Source organism: Penaeus monodon, chromosome 26 (assembly GCF_015228065.2).
Source record: "Penaeus monodon isolate SGIC_2016 chromosome 26, NSTDA_Pmon_1, whole genome shotgun sequence".
In the NCBI taxonomy this organism is placed as follows: domain Eukaryota; kingdom Metazoa; phylum Arthropoda; class Malacostraca; order Decapoda; family Penaeidae; genus Penaeus; species Penaeus monodon.
The window spans coordinates 35,278,972-35,286,471 of record NC_051411.1 but is presented as its reverse complement, the minus strand read 5'-3'; the positions used below and the strand labels follow the sequence as shown (position 1 = coordinate 35,286,471).

At 36.6% G+C, this 7,500-nt stretch overlaps 1 protein-coding gene across 3 annotated transcripts in view; it reads right to left on the bottom strand.

Annotated features, from left to right (window-relative positions):
- LOC119590117 (cartilage oligomeric matrix protein-like) overlaps positions 1-7,500 on the bottom strand; it is a 40,841-nt gene that overhangs the window by 19,960 nt on the left and 13,381 nt on the right. The gene's annotated exons all lie outside the window — the stretch shown is intronic.

The following is a 7,500-nucleotide window of genomic DNA, read 5'->3' as shown; positions in this document are numbered from 1 at the left end:
AGAGAGAGAGAGAGAGACGAAGACGCAGATACAGATATAGAGACAGACAAGGCGTAAGAAATTATTCTAGTAGACTCCCAACCAACAAAGCCTAAATTAGATATCTTGGTGATCGGAACACAGACAACAGCTTATGATACTATTGGTGAACACATTACACAATAGATATACTATGAGTCTCACAAAATTAGAGGCTCTGTTGACAACGTAAGTAATTCACAAGGCAAAACACTCATACACATACTTTAACACCGTTCATACTGAAACATGCAGCTATAATGGTGCTCTTAGAAACGTTATTATCATAGGACATACAATGTTAGTATGTGTAAAGATATATTAAATACACCGTTTTTACGAGCACTGGCGGAGAGATGCTTGAGTTTTACAAGAGGGATGTGAATTGGGAAGAATATAGAATAATCTAATTCATGTGGATATAGAATAACTCATCAGTATTTGAAAGTATAGAATTTACTTCCGTGACAGAAAAAGCGTGGCATATCATTACTTCACCTTCATGTTCTGGTTAACTACACAGTACATAAAAATGAACAGAACCAACAAAGATAACATTATGCATTGCTGCCACACGGTAAAGCAAGTAAAGAGAAACAGTTTGGTCCTCTTATCGCTCGTGAATAATGGACAAGGCCGTAGACTTTTTCACCAGCAGCCTCTCTTGGCTCTTTGGGCAAGAGCCGAGTTCAGTGATATGAGATGAAGTTTCTTTTAATTTTTCGTTTTCTTAATTTGTTCATTCATTATTATTATTGGTTTTCTTATTTTTTTCATATACTGTTTTTTTTTTCATGCAGTCTGAATATAAATTGACTCGAGACTCTGTAAGAGCAAATTGCTATCACTATAACACGTATATAGACTTCTTAATCTTAGAACAAGCGTCGTATTTTTACGTGACGGATAAAACATGGATGTCTGTCGATTCACAAAGTACTTCTATCCTGATGACTAAAGCTGGGGCTGTAACTAGGAATTTGACCAATGGTATAGCAACAGGCGAAGAGAAAAAAATACAACCGCGGGATGTCAACTTGTTTATCATTAAAACAGAATCATTATGCATTTACTCCTTACTTCATTCAGTCTGTTACGTTTGGTGGATAGAGTTCATAGCATAATTGGGAAGGCAAATACAACGTAGACTTAAATATGTGAAACCTTATTAATCTATATGAAGTTAGTATCCTCTTTTATATCGTTTTGAAGATTAATTTCATTCTCAGGTTAATTGCGGTTCATAAAAAAGAAAACATTTCTGGCATGACATTGATGACAATCACAAATAATAATGCAATTTTTGTAGAAAAAAGAGATAAACATGAAGCAACAAGATATATATACTTATCAAATCCCAGTTTTTCTGTAGTGCGAAAACATCTTAAACCTAAGGCTTCTAAAAGGAAAAATAACACTAAGAACTACAACTACTAATCTTTAGATCAAATACATGAATAACTGGATGAATCATGGGATGGAAAAATAGATGGAATAGACGAGATGATATAATGGAGGCTCGAGGTTACCAGATACCTGATACAAACACGCGCAAATACAGACACTACTGTATTAACAAACAGATATCAACACCAACACCAAAAGCGATGGCGGCTAAAACTAGACTAGCAAGGACAAATAAAAAAAACTATATATATGAAAATAAAAGATGGATAGATAGATAGATAGATAGATAGAGAGAGAGAGAGAGAGAAGTATGATAATTTACTGATTTAAAAAGATAAGAAAAACTATATAAAACAAACAAACAAAAAGAAAAAAAAAAAAGAAAAAAAAAGAAAAAAACAAAAAAAAAACTAAGCACGACAGGAAAAAGAAAGAAAAAACACGATGTGGCTAATGAAGCATCGAGAGGAGGATGAAGTCTACCCTTGTACTGTTGATTAAAACTTCGCTGTCACTTCCTCAGGGCAGAGTTCCTTCTCATTCAGACCTGGCCATCGAAAAAGTATCGGACTGCTTGAGCGGAAAGCCTTCCCAAGGTGAGGGAAATATTATCACACATAAAACGTACACACACACACACATGCATACATACTTATACGTACGTACGTATATACATACATGCATGCATACACATACACACGCACACACACACACACACACACACACACACACACAAAGAAGAAGAAGAAGAAGAAGAAGAAGAAGTAGAGCAACAACCAAAAGAGCCAATTCATCCTTGACTTAATTACAAGACCAGTATTTATCTTAAGCAAGTAATAGCACTTTTTTCGAATGTAACCCACACAAAGAACTTTCATTCTATCTTAAAACGTTGATGAAACTTTCAACGGTACTCTCAGTGGTAGAATTATCAAAATATTTTGAGGGTATTGGAACAAGCTTGCCTCACATTTTGCCCCAAAGCCATCCACTTTATTCCTCCAAAGTGGCACGTCGTATGTAGCACGCCATTTGAAAACGAACACCAAGAAATATATTGAACCTCTCACTTCGTCGCATTTGTCAAGTGCGACCTGAGAGATTCAGTACAAATAGTCACTTTCCTCCCTTCATTAAGCTCCTTCAATTCCTGCAGGAAATTCATGGTAGCCTGGTCTGGTGGGACAATGATCATGCTCTTATATTAACACAAACAACACTTCATGGATCTCAAAAAAGTTCGATATGTTTAAACACGAAGCATAATATAGCTTAAAAAAAAAAAAAATCGAGTGATTAAAATGTACGGTTGATTTCAGCATCCATACAATGCCAGATTTCACACTCACACGTGTGTGCGTGTGTGTGTGTGTGTGTGTGTGTGCCTTCTTAATAGTTATTGCAATGGTCCATGAAGATCACATGGAAATGAAAGTATCGATAAATGTCTCTCACGTGTGAGACAATTGTCGGGCCAGAGAGAAACTGGGGCAGTAATTTATAATTTTTTTTCTGCCGAGATGGATTCTCAATATAATTAATGGTGGCACCATTTGCGTATTCCATTCCATTGCTTTGTGGTCCTATCGATAGAGAAAGTTGTAGGAGAAGAATAGAGAAGAAAAAAAATGGCAATAGGTAATGTAGGCAGAGAGTGAGAGTGAAGGTGAGGGTGAGGATGGAAAAAGAGATGGGGGGGTGAGAGAGAGAGAGAGAGAGAGAGAGAGAGAGAGAGAGAGAGAGAGAGAGAGAGAGAGAGAGAGAGAGAGAGAGAGAGAGAGAGAGAGAGAATATAAAAAGACATAAAAAAGGGATTGAAAAAAGTGAAAAAACACAATACCATAAGTAGACAAACAGCAACCATACAAGACGCAGAGGAGGTGTAGCAAGCATACGAACAGAAATAATCTTCGGACGAGCCGCAGTCCCACGTGTTCTACATATACCACTGCTTATTCACTTATGCAAATGCAGTCATTTTCTGTTCCCTCTACGCGCGTTATGCAGCTCATTGGCAAATGTATTAAGCAAGACAGCCCACTACCTACAACCCCCTCCCCCCCATCCCCCAAACTCCTACGCCCAACGCAGTATCTCCACCCGAGTAATAAATAAAATAAAAAAATCAGATATACCAAAGGAGTGCAGAACAGCTATGACAAACCTTGATTTGCGAAGTGAAGTTCTTTCTCTGGGGTACTATCTCTCGCTCTCTCTCTCTCTCTCATATATACATATGTAAATGCATATATACATATACATAAACATACATACATGTGTGTGTACATATTCATATATATATTCATATATATACATATATATATATATACATATATATATATATATATATATATATATATATATATATAATATATATATATATATATATATATTACATGTATAGTTATCTATACACACACACACCACACACATGTGTATGTGTGTCTTTATATATATATGAACATATATCTATCTATCTATCTATATGTATATGTATATATACATATATATACATATATATATATATAGGCATATACATATATATATATATATATTATATATATATATATATATATATATACATACATGTATAGGTATCTATATACATACACATATATATGTGTGTGTGTGTGTACATAAATATAAACATATATCTATATGTATATGTATGCATGTGTATACACACACACACACACACACACACACACACACACACACACACACACACACACACACACACACATATATATATATATATATATATATATATATATATATATGTATGTATACATATCTGTGTATAGGTATATATACATGTTTATATATGTATATATACACATATATATATACATGTGTATATATGTATATATACATATATACACATATACTTATATACACACATACATGTATACATATATGTATATATACATGTATATGTATAAATATGCATAAATATGTATATATATGTATGTGGTATACACATATATATATATATATATATATATATATATATATACATATATTATGTGTGTGTGTTTTGTGTGTGTGTGTGAGTGTGTGTGTGTGTGTGTGTGTGTGTGTGTGTATAAAAAACACACACATATATATATATATATAATTATATATATATATATATATATATATGTATATATACATATATATGTATATATATATATATATATATATATATATATATATATATATATATATGTATATATATATATATGTATATATAGTGGAGCAGCCACGTGTGATTTTGGACTAGAATCATTCAGTTGGAGATACAAGCATGAAATTTGGTAATGTAGGTCATGTTTTGAGAAAAAAGTGCTAGCCATCAAAAATTCCAATATGGCGGCCATTATTTCCAAGATGGCCACCGGTTAATGGAAAAACAGTGGTAAACCATAAAAGCGCTCAATGTTTTTTTACATCTTGGTGTAAAATTATTGACGTATTTGCCTTCTTTGGAGTATCTCTGGTGCATTAGGTAGGTTTCCTACACAAATAAATACTATTTATACCCTCATAGCATCAAGGACAGTCATAATTACCATTGCTGTCTGCCTAAAAGTCCTCAGTAAATAAACACAGTAGTAGATTAATAAATGTTAGTAAAAATAATAAATGAGTAAAATAAATAGTAGATGAATAATTCATTGTTGCCCCTTAAAAGGACTGCTAATGCCGGGGTGGCAAAAAGGATAAGCTCCTTTTTATCTAAAAAGTACCCCAACGGCCTGCGAACCACAAAACCTCTGGCAGTCAAGTCCCACCCTAGCCTTCTCGCGGCAGAAGTGATATTGCAGATAGTGGTGGTACGTAGGGCGGGTGATGGCGCCTAAAAACCATTTAGTGCTGGGTAGATGAAGCTCAAAAGCCGGGAAAAGGCAATTCATCTAAGAGAAGGAAAACACCGAAAATCAACCTAGCAAATTAATGGTGGCAAGTCAAGTAAAAGAGTGTATGTCGCACACTACCTGGGCACACTGGTGACAGACACTGCTGTGCAACTCAGTATGGGGTTCAATATCAGCTAAACCTCGGGGTTTAGTATCCCAAATGCTATCTAATAAAGCCCCAGAGACATTAGATAGCCGCACCTGAATTGACAGGCTGTGCCAGCGCGGGAGAGCCGAGCCAAGAATAGCTGGGGCATTCAGTGTTATCCGGATGGTGTACAGATCGGACGGGACCAATGATATTGGATGAACGATCGGGTTAGGTGTAGGGCAGTAGCACGAACCTAACTGTATCCTATACAGCAAAGTGGACAAGAGGTGGTAAAAGGATAAACCCTCGGCCTATTGCCAATTTGAAGTTTATATGATGGATGCAGATTCCAGGCGGAAGACTGACTGGAGTAAATGTTGCCTTTGTCAGGAAGACAAAAGCAATGAAACACTTATTTCACCACTTAGTACATTCCAAAGGAAACAAGACTGTGCTGGATACACTAACATTGCACAAAATGTACCACAGTTTCATGCCATCAACGATATGCCAATATTGTTAGTCCAGCAAGGCTGGATGAAGGTGATGGCATAGAAGCAACGCTGATACAAAATAAAGCAATGTATCACAATAGCTGTAGAGTGTATTTCAATAACACTAAACTAGAAAGAGCACAGAAGAGGAGGAAGATTACCCCAAGCACATCAGGTGGTGCAGGTGAGTCCTGTGGTAAGAGACAGAGGACCTCAGACCCTCCTAAAGTACAGTGCTTCATATGTGAAGAAGATCAAATATCGAATTTAAGACGAGCGATGACGATGCAGCTAAATGAAAGACTGAACCAATGTGCCAAGACACTAAACCATGGAAAGCTCCTTGCAAAGTTAAGTGCCGGTTGTTTGTATACTCACTGTGTTGTGTTCGTATATATGTTTGTTTGGTGTTTCTCTACGATGCTTGAGGGAGAAGAATACACCAATTAAAACTAAAGTAGGTTCATTGTAGATTAGCTCTGACAAAAATAAAAGGGAGTTCTTCATAGTACTGTTCTGTGCCCCACGCGTCAGGCTCTGCCCGAGAGTGCTACTGCCAGACGTGTGACTACAGAGACAAAATAAAATATTGTACTCTACAAATTATACAGAGAATCTCACTCTTTTACATAGGCGATATGCTACACAGCAATATAAACTAAACATAATCTTCTATATTTCACATGGTGTAACATATCACACAAAAGGCAGTATATATGTAATTAATCATTCTTCCATGCCTTTACTGGGTGTGACGTTGTGTCAGGTTTCAATGGCAAAGGGAAAAAGACAGCATGGCAGACATGGAATGTCTTCAGTGGTGCCTCTGCCACCTTTGAAAACTTAGCTGCAGGCCATCTGAGATTGAGGAGTCTGATCTACATGTTCTGGAAAAATATATGGTTCTTATGTATGACCGGTCGAGTACAACATTTTCTGTAGACGAGGCAAGGCTTGATCTCTTTGCGCGAAAGCAGAGGTCATATGACATGATTCCACCAACACAAAGTGTACTGAAGCAACATGCCAAACGAGCAGCCTACCAAGCAGGTCATATTTGGGGACAGTGTGTCAATCGTCAGCCAGAACCTCAGTGTACTTCCGAGTGGGGATGGTTAAAAAAAGGTGATGATTGGGAAGTTGTATGGACAACGCTGGAACCCGTTTCCAAGAGCTGCCATGAACCGACAAAGTGTGGATGCAAGACAGAGTGTGGTGGAAGGTGCAAGTGTTTAAAGAATGGACTATTCTGTACTCTACTCTGTACTTGCCCTTGCCAGAATTCCTAATCTGATGAACAGTGAATGGACTTTTGGCCATAGTAGGTTGAGTATTGTTTGAAACATGGACTCTTGGACTTTGGCATATGTAGTATATGACGTCATTTGGCGGCCATCTTGTAAAATGGCTGCCTAATTGGACCCTCAGAAAGATTAGTGGTGGTCCCACATCAAACTCAGGCAAAGGGAACTCATCAAGTATCTTAGTAAAAACTTTATTTACACGTCGTACTGCAATATTTTGTCTTAAAAAGGACCATATGGCGACCATCTTGGAAAACGACCGCCATATTGGAATTTCAGAAGGG